The sequence below is a fragment of the Rhinopithecus roxellana genome, chromosome 11 (genome assembly GCF_007565055.1).
Source record: "Rhinopithecus roxellana isolate Shanxi Qingling chromosome 11, ASM756505v1, whole genome shotgun sequence".
In the NCBI taxonomy this organism is placed as follows: domain Eukaryota; kingdom Metazoa; phylum Chordata; class Mammalia; order Primates; family Cercopithecidae; genus Rhinopithecus; species Rhinopithecus roxellana.
Window position 1 is genome coordinate 134,129,393 of NC_044559.1, and position 18,045 is coordinate 134,147,437.

At 50.1% G+C, this 18,045-nt stretch overlaps 1 protein-coding gene across 1 annotated transcript in view; it reads right to left on the reverse strand.

Annotated features, from left to right (window-relative positions):
- Positions 1-18,045, reverse strand: part of CDH23 (cadherin related 23) — a 427,857-nt gene that overhangs the window by 222,464 nt on the left and 187,348 nt on the right. The gene's annotated exons all lie outside the window — the stretch shown is intronic.

Consider the following 18,045-nt stretch of genomic DNA (forward strand, 5'->3'; position numbering starts at 1 on the left):
TTATGTGGTTCAACCTGACAGCATGTGGCTTTTAACTGATGCAGAGCGTGTGGGGGTCAGCAAACTTTCTTTCAAAAGGTCGTAGTGAATATTTCAAACTTTGCAGGTAGAGAGGCCAAATTGAAGACATTATGTTGATACTAGAAGGAAAACAGGCATGGCGCGGTGGCTCACACCTATAATCCCAGCACTTTGAGAGGCCAAGGCAGGCGAATCACCTGAGATCAGGAGTTTGAGACCAGCCTGACCAACATGGAGAAATTCCATCTCTACTAAAAAAAAAAATACAAAAATTAGCTGGGCGTGGTGGCACATGCCTGTAATCCCAGCTACTCGGGAGGCTGAAGCAGGAGAATTGCTTGAACCTGGGAGGCAGAGGTTGTGGTGAGCTGAGATCGCACTGTTGCACTCCTCCCTGGGCAACAAGAGTGAAACTCTATCAAAAAAAAAAAAAAAAGAAAGAAAGAAAGAAAGAAAGAAAGAAAACAAGTTTCCACAAACATTTTTGAAGAATTCAAAATGTCATAATAATTGAGCACAATTTGTTATACTACAGTCCTGCTAATGAGAAGAATGGAACTTTTGTGGCGGGGGGATAACATTTTGCTTAAATGGAGTTCACAGATCATGTTTACTACCCTCAGATCAACTGCAAAAATACTTATCTTTCTTTCTTTTATCTCTTTTAGAGAAAAAGTCTCACTCTATTGCCCAGGTTGGAGTGCAATGGCATGATCATAGCTTACTGTAACCTCAACCTCCTGGGGTCAAGCAATCCTCCCAACCTCCCAGGTAGCTAGGACTACAGGCATGGGCTACCTCACTCGTGGAGATGGGGCCTTACTCCGTAGCCCAGGCTGGTCTGAACTCCTGGCCTCTGTGATCCACCTGCTTTGGCCTCCCAGAGCTTTGGGATTACAGGTGTGAGCCACCGTACCAGGCCTAAAGATAGTTATCTTTAAAACTCATTCTCAGCTTGCAGGCTACACAAAAACAGGGAGGATGTGACTCCTGTGTCGATGTGGGGTGTGAAGAGGTCGGTCACTACAGTTACCATTTGTGTTTGCCTGATTTTTAGTCAGTTTCAGCATCTCTACATGTGTCCATCCGTCACTGGGGTTTCCCACTCCATGAATATCCTTTGCTTATTTTTCTGTTGGATTTTCCAACTTTTTCCTCTTGATCTGCAGGAATTCCTTATATATGCTATTAGTTCCTTGGTTTTAATTGTTGCAAAAACTTCCCTATATATCATTTGCTGTTAACTTAGTCTACATATTCCGATTGAATTGGAACTCCTTTGATGTAGAACAACTTTTCTTCTATGGCATGTGCTCCGGGGATGCTGAGAAGTCCTTTCCTACTACAAGGTCATGAAGATATACCCCCACATTTCCTTTTATGAGCTTTATATTCTACCTTTCACATTTAGGTCTTGAATCCATCTGGAGTCTACCTTGGTATACGGCATATGGTAGGGATCTTGCTTTTTTTCTTCCATGTGGTGAGCTAGTTTTCCCAACACCAGCTACTAAACAAGTCATCCTTTCCTCGGTGATTTATGGTGCCACCTTTATCATACAACAAGTTCCCATATTTATATCTGGGTCTGGTTCTAAGAGCTCTATTCTGTCCCATTGGTCTGTCGATCTCTGAAAGTGTACTAGATGTATTTGGGGCCTGCCCCATACATGGCCCCACCACCCTCTTCTGTACCAGCTGCCTAGGGGACAGCATTTCAGGCTGCCAGCTCCCTATGGCTTGTGGACACTGCTGTGGCGGTGAGCTGGACAAACTGACCCCTCTAGGAAACTCAGAATGGGGTAACTATAGTATAGAGGTGCTTGGCAGCTGAGACAGCAGCTGAAAGGGCATTTCAAGAGCAGCGCAAAGAAGAGGCAGTGGCCCAGGTGAGACTGCGAGGGAGCCAGTGGAGAGAGGCAGATGATCAGAGAGAGCACGGATGCTGTGGTGGGCTGAAGAATGGCCATGAAAGGCACCCAGGTCCGAAACCCTGCAACCTCTGCATGTTATTTACATGGCAAAGGGGACTTTGCAGATGTGGTTTGGTTAAAGATCTTGCAATGGGAGATTAGCATGGATTGTCTGGGTGGGCCCTAAATGTAATCACAAGGGTCATCATTAGAGGGAGTTGGGGGAAATTAGACTACAGGAGAGAAGAAGGCAATGGCAACAGGGAAGCGGGAATCGGAATGATGCAGCCACAAACCAAGGGATGTTGGCAGCCACCAGAAGTGGTGGAAGAGGCAAGGATGGGATTATCTCCTGGAGTTTCTAGAAGGAACCAGGCCTGCTGACACCTTGATTTTAACCCCATAAGCCTCATTTCAGACTTCTGGCCTCTAGAACTGTTAAGAGAATAAACTTCTGTTGTTTTAAGCCACTAAGTTAGTGGCATTTTATTATGGCAACTATAGGAAATGAATACAGATGCTGTAGGAAAGGAGAAAACATCTGAGCTTTGTTCCTAGTTCCTGAGCCAGGAGACCCGATGCTGAGGAGTGTCAGCTCAGGATATCCATGGGAACCCCGAGCCTCACAGCAAGCCCCTTTTCCTGGGCTCCTGAGAGCTCTTGGGTTCTTGTCAACACAGATGCCCTGAAAGGAACAATCCACACTCCTTAGCTTGGCCCAAGACCCTTCAAATCATCTTCCATGTTTCCTTTTCTGCAGTGTGGTTTGTCTGTCCACTGTCCTTTAAATGTCCCTTGGTCCTCCCTCTAAGCCTCTGCTTATCTCAGCCTCTCCTGCTTGGGATGCTTTCCTCACCACCTAACCAACCCACCCCTCAGTCCCAGCAGCAGCACCAATAACATCGCCATGTGCACCCCATTTCCAAGGGCCATTCCATCCAACAGAGGGCTGGCATTTCCTGAGCACCTGCCCTGGGCCAGGAGCTGTTCTGAGCCCTTCTCATGCATTGAGGTGACTCTCAGAAGGAAAGTCACTCAAGGAAAGGCCCAAGTCAAGATGACTCGTCCATCAGCATTGCCTGATCGTCAGTTATGTGGATACCAGCCTCCCAATTTCTGCTATGTTTGTATGAAACTTCTATTGTTATTTGTTTAGTAGTTTTCTTTAAATTTTTTAAACATCATCCTAAAAAAATCTCTTGAAGGGTATCACACATGGAGAACCAGTTCATCAGCCATGTGCAGAGGGTGGCTGTAACATGGGGAAATGAGCCTGTGTGGTTTGCCTCCATGGTTAGCTGCATCAGCTCAACCTCTGAAGGCTCCAGCAGCTCTCCTTGTGTCCAGTGGGGACACAAGCCCAGTTGAAGAGGTGCTAAAGACATGAGCACCCAACTGAACCCTTTCCTGGATAGAACTGACAGAAATGGAAATTCTGTAAGAGAATCAAGAAGGGAGTAACTGTCTCTTTGTGTGATTCAATGTTATTTCACGCCTCACCCGTGCATCCCTTAAAATCATCCCTTGGGAGTATCTTCTTACACTTGGGGAACCAGCATTCGGGTGAAGCTGTTATCCTCGCCTCTGCCCCAGCTCTCAGCCCTTTCGGCCTCCTCTGATCTCCCCCAGGAACTCACCGACAGCACCAGCCACTCAGCAAATGCTGTGATGGAGGAGTGATTTCTCATACGTTTACCTCTGCAGCAAATCCTCAAGCTTCTCGGTGGCTTGGTTTTACATTTTCAGTTTCCATTATACAGTCTTGTCTGTCTCCTCAAGACCACCCCATGTGAAAGCTGGCACATTAAGACCTTGCCAACCACATGCTGAGTCATGAATGATCAATTCCCCAGTCTCTAGAGACCTTTTTTTTTTTGGAGACAGGGTCTCACTCTGTTGCCCAGGGCCATCTTAGTTTACTACAGCCTCAAACCCCTGGGCTCAGCCTCCGGAGTAGCTAGGACTACAGGCACACGCCACCACACCCAGGTCCTACAGACTTCTAAAGAGGACTGAAAGCATCCCAGGGACTCAAATACTCATTTGCAAAGTGCTCCTTTCAATCTCAACTAAATTACTTTTGCTGACATTTGGGACTACCACTGTCATTATGAAGAAAAACTAGTCACCAGCCCCTTTAAAATAACCCTTGGTCTGCCGGACATTGTTGTGAGGTGCCCTTCAGCATCTGCCTTTATGGATTCAAAAGTGCTTCAACGATGTGATCCCACAAGTGAGGGCGGGGGAATCCTCACGCACTAGCAGTGGAAGGGGGTAGGAGAGGCAGTGAGCCAGAAAGCAGAAGCAGCCCGATTCCACCCACCTCGCCCCCATAAAGAAACACCTTCAAGTGGTGGGTAGGGGTAAGGCTGGGATGGGAGAACAGCCCGACAGAATCAGATGTGGAGCAATAATTTCATTCTGTGCCAGAATGTTTGTTCACTTCAATGATTGTCTGAAAATATCTGCTCTGAAATCTCTGTTTCCAGGATATTGGTCAAATATTTGAATGGGAGCAGCCAGTTAATTGACTCAGAGCATTTGACAGAGAGGCAGAGAGAGAGGTGGCAGAAAGCACAGGAAGTTTAGCCAAGGCCAGAGGTAGACCCAGTGATTCTCAGCCTGCAGCAGCCTGCTCAAGTGCTCAGGGCAGGGAGCGGTGGAGAAAAATGGGCTTAGAGCCAGGCTGCTGGGTTCAGTATCCGGTTCTATCACCTACCAGACATGAAACCTTGGGCAACCAGGCCTCAGTTTCCTCCTCTGTAAAATGGGGATAACAATAATAGGACAGTCTCATGGGGTTATTGAGAGGATTAAAAGAGTTGATATAGGTAAAACATTTAGATCCATTCGCACACATCCAATAAGTGGTAGCTATTATTATGATGTCATTATTACTCCATTGTGTCTGGCATCCAAACCTTTCCCAATGTGAGTTCCAACCTGCAGGAGAATGTTAGGGCAGGGGTGGGGGGAAAGTCCTGTGAGTGTGTGCTCACAACCTACCCTGCGGGTGGCAACGCTTCTTCCTCACCATCTCCCCAAACCCTCCTTCAAGGACTGCCTTTCCTGGGGGAACAAACCCTATGTGTATTACATATGCCATGCTTCAGGCACCCATGATGAATTACTTGTGTCGTTGGTTTTCCCTAGGGTCCATACTGGATATGTCTGGGGAATGGGTGGGCGGGCTTTCAGTAAGCTGATATTTTGGCTAAAATAAAGCTTTCTTTTCTTCTTATTTCTTTCTTTCATCCACCTCCTTTCCTTCCTTCCCTTCTTTTAAAAAAATTACTTTAGGCCAGGCGTGGTGGCTCACACTTGTAATCCCAGCACTTTGGGAGGCTAAGGCAGGTGGATCACAAGGTCAGGAGTTCAAGACCACCCTGGCCAATATGGTGAAACCCTGTCTCTACCAAAAATACAAAAATTAGCTGGGTGTGGTGGCGGGCACCTGTAGTCCCAGCTACTCAGGAGGCTAAGGCAGGAGAATCGCTTGAACCCTGGAGGTGGAGGTTGCAAGTGGGCTGAGATGCCACCACTGCACTCCAGCCTGAGTGACAGAGTGAGACTCTGTCTCAAAAAGAAAAAAATTGCTTTAAACAACGGGCTCTGTAGGAAAGATGGGTGAGGAGGGTGGCATGGTGTCCTCATGGCCCTTCCTGGCCCTACAGAGGGAAGGGCTGCAGACTAGAGCTGGGGGAGCTGCTTGCATGTGAGTGGAGAGGGGCATGCAGTGCACAGGGCTCGGGCAGTGGGGCTGTGGGACCCAGATCCTAAGTGCAGCCTGCAGCAGGGGAGGAGCCCACAATCCATCTGGCTCCAGGGTCATGGGGCACCCAGGGGATGCTGGGCCATTTCAGGGGCTAGAGAGGGTGCCTACAGCAGGGACCTGGTGAGTTACCCACCTCCAGCAGCTTTGTGCAGGGGACACCGACAGGGATAAGGGCAGGAGAGCTGGCAGGGCAGTTAGAAAGTGCAGGGGAACTGCCTCCTCCCCACCCTGTAGGTGCCTCTGCAACATTTGGTGGGGATTTTACAGAGAGCTGAAGTCTGAGGGTTATACAGACATGGAGGAAGGCCACGAGTCAGTGAAATCTGGATTTTTAGAGACCTCATTAATACCTACAGGCTGAGGAATCCAGGCCTGGTGTTTCTTGTTTGCGTTTGTCATCAACTAGACTATAATTTTTTCAACACTAACAATAACAATAAAGTGTGCCTACTATGTGTTAGGCACTGTTTTGAGCGCTTTGCTTGTATTAACTCATCTGATGCTTAAAATAACCCTATGAATATTCCTATTTCACAGATGAGGAAACTGAGGTACAGGTGGATGTAACCTGCTCAAGGTCACCTGAGATTTGAGCCCAGGCTGACTGTGGGAAGGGATTGTGACGAAGGTTTCTTGCCTGCTCTCTCTTCCCAGGGTGCCTTGCCCATGGCAGGCACATAATAAATACTGATGACACGGACACGCTGATAGAAACGTAGGTGCAGATGTCAATGTTTTTGTTCCCCAGGGAAGCCATGAATCAGAGCTGCGTGGGGTGGGAGGTGGCTGATGGGCTGAGTAACTAGAACTCCATCTGGCTGCTCACCCTCTCTGCAGGGTACCCCAGGGGGTCTCCCTCCTACGGCCCCCACCGAGTTCTGTCATCCTTCCTGCTCCAGCAGCGGCTAAGCTGAGCCCAGAGAGACAAGGAAATAGCAATGTGGACTTGCGGGTGTCTTCAGGTTTAATATCTTTGTAACCATATTGCAAAAGGGCATGCCTAAGACAGCGCCTTACGCTTAATCTTTCTCTCTTATTGCTTTTTCTTTTGTATGATTTAACCTTGCACCAGGTATCAAGCTAGATAAATAAAAACTTTTATTTCAGATTAGCCCCAGCTGGGGGCTGCCTTGAAAGCTGAGCAGTCATCCAGGGAGTCAGATGAAAAAGGGAGCTGGGAATCTGAGCTGCTTAGAGGGGCTCGTCTCAGGTTCAAAGCCTCCAGAAGATATTGGAGACCTTTTCTGAGGCGGGAGCGATGAGGATCTCTTCCCATGCCCATAGCCTGGAAAGGTGGAGGCAGGCAGCTGACATTTCCCCAGTCCAGCCTTCCTAAATCCCCTTCCTAGACGCCTCCTCATCCTAGGCACCCTCTCCTCACCCTGGCGTTTTCTTCCTGACGTTTTTAACACAGCGGGGAAACACTGTCTTTGCTGATTTATTTACGATCCCTTTCCTCCACTAACATGTGAACTCCACGAGGGTGGTGATGGGGGCTTTCGGTTCACAGCTGGTCCCGGGGTCTAGCATGGAGCTTGGCACACGGTAGCCACTGAATAAGTACTCACTGGTTAGCTGAATGAATGAATGAACAAATGCATGAATGAATAAATGAATGATTGAATGAATCTTAATATTCCACTCCTACACACAGACCACCAGGCTGACATAAATCCCTTGGCTTTTCAGGCAGAATAGCAAACAATAGCAGAAAAAAATGTGAGTTTTAGAAGCAGGAAGGTCTACGTTTGAATCCTGGTCTGCGGCTCATTTGCCATGTGGCCCTAAGCATGTTTCATGAGCTCTTTGCGTCTAGGCTTCCTCATCTGTTAAACGGCTCTAGCCAGCCACATTCGGGGCTTATGATCGGGGTGAGAGATGACGTATGTAGCTGAAGGCAAACTCTTGAACACATCCAGAGAGAGATACATGGATGTTCATAGCAGCACAGTTTGTAATCAACCCGTCAACAGGGAAATGGATAAGTAAACTGCAGTATTTTCCCATAATGGAGTCATATGCATAGTAAACATGAAAAATGATACCCACTTGACAGCATGGATGAGTCTTGGACATATACTATTGAGGAGAAAATATGAGTCCCAGGAGCCTATGTATAACATGATACTTGTAAAATAAAGTCCAAAGACAACTAAATCCAAGCAATATGTCATCCACATATATGCGATAAGATATTTCCCACAAGGAAGAGAATAAGAGAATACAGGATTCAAATATGTGGTTCTGGGGGATGGGAGGCAGGGAATGGGGTGGAGGAGGAACACACAGGTGGTAAAGTGTGGGTAAGGTGAGGCTAAGGTGTGGGTAAGGTGAGGGTAAGGTGTGGGTAAGGTGAGGGTAAGGTGAGGCTAAGGTGTGGGTAAGGTGAGGGTAAGGTGTGGGTAAGGTGAGGGTAAGGTGAGGGTAAGGTGAAGGTAAGGTGTGGGTAAGGTGTGGGTAAGGTGTGGGTAAGGTGAGGGTAAGGTGTGGGTAAGGTGTGGGTAAGGTGAGGGTAAGGTGTGGGTAAGGTGAGGGTAAGGTGTGGGTAAGGTGTGGGTAAGGTGTGGGTAAGGTGTGGGTAAGGTGAGGGTAAGGTGAGGTAAGGTGTGGGTAAGGTGTGGTAAGGTGAGGGTAAGGTGAGGGTAAGGTGAGGGTAAGGTGAGGGTAAGGTGTGGGTAAGGTGTGGGTAAGGTGAGGGTAAGGTGTGGGTAAGGTGAGGGTAAGGTGAGGGTAAGGTGAGGGTAAGGTGTGGGTAAGGTGGGTAAGGTGAGGGTAAGGTGTGGGTAAGGTGAGGGTAAGGGTGGGTAAGGTGAGGGTAAGGTGAGGGTAGGTGTGGGTAAGGTGAGGGTAAGGTGAGGGTAAGGTAAGGTGAGGGTAAGGTGTGGGTAAGGTGTGGGTAAGGTGAGGGTAAGGTGTGGGTAAGGTGAGGGTAAGGTGTGGGTAAGGTGAGGGTAAGGTGAGGGTAAGGTGTGGGTAAGGTGTGAATGAGGTGTGGGTAAGGCGAGGGTAAGGTGAGGGTAAGGTGAGGGTAAGGTGAGGGTAAGGTGTGGGTAAGGTGTGAATGAGGTGTGGGTAAGGTGAGGGTAAGGTGAGGGTAAGGTGAGGGTAAGGTGTGGGTAAGGTGAGGGTAAGGTGTGGGTAAGGTGAGGGTAAGGTGAGGGTAAGGTGAGGGTAAGGTGAGGGTAAGGTGTGGGTAAGGTGTGGGTAAGGTGAGGGTAAGGTGTGGGTAAGGTGTGGGTAAGGTGAGGGTAAGGTGTGGGTAAGGTGAGGGTAAGGTGAGGGTAAGGTGAGGGTAAGGTGTGGGTAAGGTGAGGGTAAGGTGTGGGTAAGGTGTGGGTAAGGTGAGGGTAAGGTGTGGGTAAGGTGAGGGTAAGGTGAGGGTAAGGTGAGGGTAAGGTGTGGGTAAGGTGTGGGTAAGGTGAGGGTAAGGTGTGGGTAAGGTGAGGGTAAGGTGAGGGTAAGGTGAGGGTAAGGTGTGGGTAAGGTGTGGGTAAGGTGAGGGTAAGGTGTGGGTAAGGTGTGGGTAAGGTGAGGGTAAGGTGTGGGTAAGGTGAGGGTAAGGTGAGGGTAAGGTGAGGGTAAGGTGTGGGTAAGGTGAGGGTAAGGTGAGGGTAAGGTGAGGGTAAGGTGAGGGTAAGGTGTGGGTAAGGTGAGGGTAAGGTGTGGGTAAGGTGAGGGTAAGGTGAGGGTAAGGTGTGGGTAAGGTGAGGGTAAGGTGAGGGTAAGGTGAGGGTAAGGTGTGGATAAGGTGTGGGTAAGGTGTGGGTAAGGTGAGGGTAAGGTGAGGGTAAGGGGTGAGGGTAAGGTGAGGGTAAGGTGTGGGTAAGGTGAGGGTAAGGTGTGGGTAAGGTGAGGGTAAGGTGAGGGTAAGGTGAGGGTAAGGTGTGGGTAAGGTGTGTGAATGGGTGTGGGTAAGGTGAGGTGGTAAGGTGAGGGTAAGGTGAGGGTAAGGTGTGGATAAGGTGGTGTGGGTAAGGTGTGGGTAAGGTGAGGGTAAGGTGAGGGTAAGGTAGGTGAGGGTAAGGTGAGGGTAAGGTGTGGGTAAGGTGAGGGTAAGGTGAGGGTAAGGTGAGGGTAAGTGTGGTGGGTAAGGTGAGGGTAAGGTGAGGGTAAGGTGTGGGTAAGGTGAGGGTAAGGTGAGGGTAAGGTGGGGTAAGGTGAGGGTAAGGTGTGGGTAAGGTGAGGGTAAGGTGTGGGTAAGGTGAGGGTAAGGTGAGGGTAAGGTGAGGGTAAGGTGAGGGTAAGGTGTGGGTAAGGTGAGGGTAAGGTGAGGGTAAGGTGTGGGTAAGGTGTGAATGAGGTGTGGGTAAGGCGAGGTAAGGCATGGGTGATGGTCTTGCTCTAGGTGGGCTGGTGAGTTTCACAGGCATCCACAATATTATTAAGGCTAAGAATGAAACAAAAGAGAGCTACACATGGACCAATGTTAATCGTGAGCCAAGAATTACATTTAAATCAATTCTGTGTACCAGAGGTAGACCAAGTTAAAAGAGAAAGAGAATGCAAACTAAATGGTGACTAATTTCATATTCCTCCAAAGATCTCAAAGCTCTTGAAAGTCAATAAAAAGCAGTTATCTTAAAGATTGAGGAAAAAGCAGAAAAGAACCAAAAAAGAAAAAAAGACAAGTTCCCGTTGACATGGGGGAACCAGAATCTCCCACCCAAACAAACTCCAACCATGAGCAAGAACCCCCAACCCCGCAGAGCTGCCTCAGCCTTGGCTCTGGCTCAGAGACAGGGTTCCCTAAGCTGCGTGGACTAATAAAAAGGGCCCATGCAGTCCATGCTTTGCCCAGCTGGGGAAGTGGACTCAGGTCTAGCAGAAGGGGGAAGCCTTGAGAGTGTTTCCACAGCACTCTATGTTCCGAGCAAGGGACAGAGACAGACTCCTGCCCATGAGGAGGGTATGGGGAAGACGAGCGCAGAAAGGGAGAGTTTCACTGTGCTGCAGTGAAACCTCTTAAAAGTTCACCCACCAGTGTTATTTATGAGAAGGAAGCAAGGGGCAAGCCACTGTTACTGACAAAGAGCATACAGGACCTCATTAAAGGAGAGAGGAAGAACAGGGAATCATGAGCACGGCTGTAAAGACTGGTTTATCACAAAGGCGGGCTCATGAGAGCACCAGGGGAGGCCGGGTGGCAGGAAGCACACCCTGGAGAGAAGAGGGAGAAAGATCAGGGGGACGGAAGAAGTGCTGACTTTCCTGTGGCTCATCAGGAGAAAGTGAGTGTTGGTGTGATACATTGTTGCTGTTTCGGCATGATGATAGGAGAGAACTGTAAACAATAGGCCAGTGTGTTTGTATAATTAAATTAAAAACCCTCCAGAGGCTCTGTCCCTAGATATTCTTGAAAGAAGAGAGCTACAGGATGCAAATGGGCTAAACCTACACTTTGGACAGTAGGTTTGTTCCAGCTTGAGAGAGAATGCTTCTCAATTACTAGTGGCTGCAAGAAGGCAGGTAAGAAAGGCTTGGAGGCCCATCCTTGTGCTGGGATCAATTAGTGATGTCTGCCATGGGTGAAGAATGGGGTGTTTTGGTACATGTGGGTCTAGGGTGGCATTCACAGATGTTAACAGGCTTTTCTTATGAATATGTCCCTTTCTGCCTAGGCCACCACCATGACCCGAGAAACCTAGACTCAGACGTTAGTAGTTTATTTGTCTCCTCCTTTTCCTGCATCATCTATTTTCAGTACATCACCAGAGCCTGCTGACTCGGCTCCTGTACATCTCCACAATGACCCCCAGATCTCCCCTCAGCAAGGATAGATGAGAGTCACAGCCTGTTAGCAGATTGCCCTCATTCCAGTGCTTCCTGCTCCAATCCACCCAGAACTGAGTGAGATGAATCTCCCAGTGACCCCGTGTTCACTTCCCCCACCCCAGCTGCACTCAAGAACCTACTTCTTGTTGCTTTCTATATCTTTTAGCAACTGCCCTGCCACCCCACCCCTCTCTTATCTGCCCTGGACTCCTTCCTGGTGACCTCTGGCTCCGGCCAGGTGAGCCATTCCCCAAGATGCCCCGAGATGTTTGGGGCTTCCAGGCACCCATTGTGCTACCCCAAGCCAGGAGCTGTGGTGTGCGATTCAGAGTTCCAAAGCAATTCTGCTTTTCCTGAGTTTTTACTTCTCAGGGGCAGAAAATGCCAAGCAGCTTAATCACAAGGGCTTTGAAGTGTTTCGCATGATGGTCTCCTATGATAGCTGTCCCCCACCAGGCCATGGCCAGGGGCCCTATTCAGTTATTGGCATATGTGGGGGGTGTGAGCTTGTGCAAATTTGACTGTATCTGATTATTCTCCCTGTGTACACACACACACACACACACACACACACACAGACTTCCCTTCAAAGCAATCAATGTATTTTCATGTATTTCAATGTATTTTAAAGCACTCAATGTACCTCCTCACTGGTAGCATTAAAATAAAATTCAGAGACAAGCAAGGGAAGGCTCTGTCCTTCACTAACATAGTATCCCAGTGTGACCTGGAAGTGAGGCCACTGCCTTTCAAGTTGAAAGTGAGGGGTTTCGGCCTGATACTTCTCACTTACCCTTGATTCTAGCCCTGTGTTTCTCAACCTTCTCTTCATCGTCACCCACCCCACTCAACCCCTTGCCCCAGGAGCCACGTTAGACATTTTTTTTTTTTTTTTTTTTTTTTTTTTTTGAGACAGAGTCTTGCTCTGTCGCCCAGGCTGGAGTGCAGTGGCCAGATCTCAGCTCACTGCAAGCTCCGCCTCCCGGGTTTACGCCATTCTCCTGCCTCAGCCTCTCGAGTAGCTGGGACTACAGGCACCTGCCACCTCGCCCGGCTAGTTTTTTGTATTTTTTTTTTTAGTAGAGACGGGGTTTCACCGTGTTAGCCAGGATGGTCTCGATCTCCTGACCTCGTGATCCGCCCGTCTTGGCCTCCCAAAGTGCTGGGATTACAGGCTTCAGCCACCGCGCCCAGCCCACTTTAGACACTTTTGTGTAATTGCTTTCCTCCCCTGACATGAAATGTCAACACCATGGATATAATGTAAATCTGCTTTATACATTAAAAGAGTAAGATCTTCGCCAGTACAAAATTTTGCCGCCATTGAGAAACACGCTCCTTTAGACCAGAGCTTCTCAAAGTGTGGTCCCCAGGCCAGCAGCATCAGTGTTGCCTGGGCGCACCCAGAGTTTCTGATTCTTTAGGTTTAGTGAGGATGCAAAACCTTGCATTTCTAATAATTCCCAGATGATGCTGATGTTGCTGCTCTGGGGACCACACTTTGAGAACTAGTGGGTTGTCATGGCAACTGGGAGGTTCTGGAACCTGAGGGACTTGGGTTCAAATCCCTGCTCTGCCACTTAGTAGCTGTGACTATTGGCCCAATATATGTAAACTCTCTGAGCCTTGCTTTCCTTGTCTACGTCTCTCTCATAGACTGTTTTGAGGGATAACTTGTGTCCAGGCTGTGCCTGGTACATGGCAGGTACCCAATAAACAGGGTTGTCCTCCCCTCTGGAGGATGGTCCTGAGCTGTGGACGACAGCAGATGGGGAAATGGATGTGGGCAGCAAGAAGAGATTAGGCCTTTTCAGCATGAAAAGAGGACAGAGCTCTGCCCTCACCCATGGCGCTTGTCCCGTCAGCACCTCCTCCAAGGCCTCCACGCCCCCCTGGCCTCTGGCTCTGTCCCCCAATGTGGCCTGTGGCCGAGCAGTCGGGGCTGCAACTCTCAGCTGGACACCCCAGCCTCTTCCCTACTTGCTCCTAGCTGCTGTCCCCCAACCTGTCTGCTCCACCTTGATCACAATGAGCTGCCCAAAAGCACTCCTGACCATGCACCCCACCCCCCAAGACCCTCCAGGTGGCCCCCTGCTGCTCTCAGGACCAGGGCTGGCATTCTCCTGAGCCAGGCACCCCACATGCTATATGGCCAGCCCGGCCTCCCTCTGCAGCCTCAGCACCCGACTCCCCCACGCCCCCGCCACCGCCTCACTTGTGCGCTGCACCCAGTCACGCTGAGCTACTGCAGATGCGTGAATGTGGCTCCTCTCCTACTGCAGAGTCTCTGTACACACTGTTCTTTCTGCCTGTCCGCCCCTCTTTCCGGCGAATTCTTACTCCTTCTGCAGTGCCCGGCTTCTGTGATCTCTCCTCATGGAGTCTCTCCAGCCTGCGCTGAGTGGCTGAGGCACCCCCTCCCAAGGATCCTTTCTCTCTTCTTATCATGGATATTTTTGAACACACACAGAAGTAGATAAAACAGTCAAACGGGCCCCCAGGGAGCCATCACTTCATATCAACATCAGCATATCTTGTGCCTCCTCTTCCCAGGGTTCCACCCGGGTAACAAAGCTGCCTCTGCATAGGTCTGTCTCCTGACCAAACTGCAGGTTCCCAGGGCGAAGATGGTGTCCTGGTCTCTACCACCTCTCAGGACATTAGCATAGCTCCTGGCCCAGAGAAAGCCCTCAGTCAACTGTGGGTGGGAATGAAGAGTCCACTCTACTCAGTGCCTTAGCTACAAGATCAGGTGCTCTTCTGTGTGCTGACTCGGCTCAGCTCACTAAGCCCCCATAGGCCTGTGAGGCAGGGACTGTTGTAATCTCCATTTTACAGATTGGAAAACGGATGCTTAGAAGGTTATGCAGCTGGTCAGTGGCAGAAGCTAAGCCAAGGGCACCTAACTCTAGAACAGAGCCGCCAACAGAATTAGAATATGGGCATATGGGTGATTTTAAATTCTCTAGTAGTCACAAAAAAGAAATAGGTGACATTAATTTTAATAATATGTTGTATTTCACCCAGTATATCCAAAATATTATCATTTCAACATGTCATCAATATAAAACATTACCAGTGAGATATTTTATCACCTTTTTTTGCACACTAGGTCTTCAAAATCCTGTGTGTTTTATTGACAGCATATCTCAATTCAGACTAGCCGCACTTCAAGTGCCTAGTAGCTACATGGGCTCATGGGCAAATGCACTGGCTGGCACAGCTAGAGGTTACCACCATGGACAACGGCTCCAGAGCCTGTACTCTCAACCACTGCCCTGTGCTGAAACAAATAAAGGAGGAAATGAATGAATGAGTCCCAAGGACTCCTGGGTCCTGCTTGTTCCTTGACAATTAATAATCCTTAGGCCGGGCGCGGTGGCTCACGCCTGTAATCCCAGCACTTTGGGAGGCCAAGGCGGGCAGATCACAAGGTCAGGAGATCGAGACCATCCTGGCGAACACGGTGAAACCCCGTCTCTACTAAAATACAAAAAAATTAGCCGGGCATGGTGGCAGGCTCCTGTAGTCCCAGCTTCTCGGGAGGCTGAGGCAGGAGAATGGCGTGAACCTGGGAGGCGACAGAGCTTGCAGCGAGTGGAGATCACGCCACTGCTCTCCAGCCTGGGAGACAGAGCGAGATTCCGTTTCAAAATAATAATAATAATAATAATAATAATAATAATAATAATAATCCTTAATATTTTTGGCCCTTTAGAGTCTCTCCAGCACCCTGTCACCCATGTGGGGATTATTAACCCAGTTCCGTGGGGGAGGACCACGGGGTCGAGAGGTCGAACCCCTTGCTCAGATACATTGCTGGCAGGTGGAACAGCTGGGCCTCGAACCCACAACTTCTGACTCCAAGTTCAGTGCTCTGTTGGTGAGGTGGGGGTGGCGAGTGCAACTGCCCCTTGAAGGAGGGTTGTGTCTGTCTGGCAGAGGAAGGATGAAGCCAGAGGGGGTGTCTGTTGAGACCACAGGCTGGGCTGTCCTTTGGGGACAGGAGCCTGCAGAACTCTCTTTTGGTCAGGCCCCAAGAAAATGATGCCACTTGTGGGTGGCAGGGCAGGTATAGGCTGAGGGAGAAGATGGGGCCCATGCCAGGTCATCTATGGGAAAGAACTTGTCATTCCTCAGTCTCAGTTTGGCCACGAGGAGCTGAGAACAAATTGATGGCAATGGAGCCATAACTTAGCGCTGAAGGCCTCTTTGTTCTTGGCAAAACAGAGGGGTCATTAGTAATGGGGAAAGCACTGGTGTGCAGACATAAATCCCCACAGCTGCAGGGCTGATAAACAGCCTGGAGGGGACAGGGCCCCAGGGGACTGGGCAGGTTAACTGTGGGCCATGGATCCGGTGTGGGCTCAGGCCTGTCTCCAGCCACGTGGGGCAGACAGGCCTCACCCACTGCAGACAGAGCCACCACCAGCCCAGGCTCCTGGGGGTGCCCCAGAGACTCAAGTCACCCACATCACCACACTCAGGACTCTCCACTTGGCTCTGCCCACCCGCTACAAAGCCCTTAGTTCTTTCTTTCAAAGGAAAATGGTTCCTGAGCTGCTAGGGCTGGGGCAGGCCCCTTCTGGGCACTCAGGGCAAGCTTGGGGCAGTCAGCTGTGAAGATGCCCTCCGGGTGATATGAACCATCCCTTCTGCCTGCTTCCCAATAAATAGGCACTGGCCAGGCCACCCAGGAGAGGGCTGCAACCAAATGTTACCAGAGAGGCAGGTGTGTGAGACAGACCCTCGGCAGACAATGTTCTTTTCAGCCGTGTCTACACTGGTGGAAGGAAGTAGAGATGAGGCCAAAATCCTAGCCCGCTGTCCACCTGCTCTCCTGGGGACAGTGCCCTCCTGCCCATCAACCTGCTTTAGGTTCATGCTGAGGATGGCTCTCAGGGAGACTGTGCCAGCCCAGGGCCAGGGAGAAGGGGGCAGGAATGGTGGGTAGGGGCAGCCCCATTGAGCCAGTCAGGATGGGTAGGGAAGAAAGAGAAGGACTGACCTTTGCTCGAACTGCTCATTACCCAACAGGGGTTTGGGCGACGCAAGGTGGTGACAAACACCCACAAAATAGGTAGAGGAAGATCTAAGGCCACCCAGCAAGTGTCGCTCAAGTGGTAACATACTAAGGATGGCAAATATTTGTCACACAGTGGCCCTCTCCCTTGCCACATCCATAGCAGACTCTGCCAATTGAATACTGCACTCATGAGCCTGTTTGGTTCCATAATCCTCTGCAGGCAGTCATTACCAATCAATCAAAACTGGCATGTGAGAAGTAACCCATTTGTCACCCTTTCTAAAAGCCCTTAAGACACATCTGTGCTGGCAGTGGGAATCCTATAAAGCTATGCTGAATGCCTCAGGCCTTCCAGAAGTTTCTGCCTCCTGACCTCACCTCCACACACATCCCTTCCCTGTGGTTTCAAATCCTGGGTCTCCCTTCTCACTCTGTTATTTGTACTTGGGAGCCTGTCCCAGGAGATTTTGCCCCTGGAGATGTTTCAGGCGGTCGTGCCCAGACTGCAAGCTCCAGAGTCCAGCCCAGACACCAAAGGCTCAGCAGCTCAGCCCTCCAGCCTCCTTCCCCAGAGGGAGAGAGCAGAGAGATGGTTCTGGCTGGAGCCATCAGGGTTTATTTGAAGACTGGAGAGGACCCAAGGGTCTGGACTGGCAGCCTGGCATCCAGCATGAACCTGGAATGGACCAGCGCCCTGGAGGATGGGCTCACAGAGTCTCTGCAGAAGTTCCCACTCTAAGCATGACCTTGAACCAAGTCCTGGCTCTCTGCTCTCCACCTCCATCCAGGCTGGGGTATATCTGAAACCAGCCCCAGAGGCTGTCAGCACATGAGAGACATGCCCCCGCCCAGCCGAGCACTCCCTTCTTGCTGCCGCTCTATCCTGGCTCCCCAACTCCATCACCCAGGGCTCACTGGTGTTCCCTCAGTTCTCCAACACAAGCCCCTGGTCACTGGGAGGCTCTTACGCTGTGTCTCAATTTGCAAAATTCATGAAGAAGATCAGCACCAAGACAGGCCTCTTCTTCTCCTCTGCCCACCTAGAAAGGGCCTCGATTCACAAGCGGGTCCTGCCTTCCTGCAGAACAGTTTCCTTCCTGGGCCTGGCTTCCTCACATCCCCATCTGAGGACTGCCTGAACCTGAACTGCCTGGGGTGCTGTGAGAAAGGACCATTCTTGGACCCATCCCAGACCTCCAGGAGAATCTCCGTGGGGCCCAAGGACTTTGTATTTTGGGTAGGAGCCCCAGGAGATTCTTGGGCATGCTGGAGTTTGAAAACTCACTCCCCTAGAGTGACATTCACTCATTTTGCAAGTACGTATCAGGGTTTATGCTAACCAGGTCCTGTGCTCGACACCAGAATGATGAAATGGGGGGAGGGGGTGGTGCAGAGGCCCAAATCCATGCTCCTGCTGCCAGTCACCACCTGCGCTGGGCTGGGAGTGGCTCTGGGTCCTGGAGTACACTGGGCTTAGAGACAATACAATAGTCATGTCAGCAGCTGCAGGTCCCAGGTGGACACCCCTGGTTTCCTGC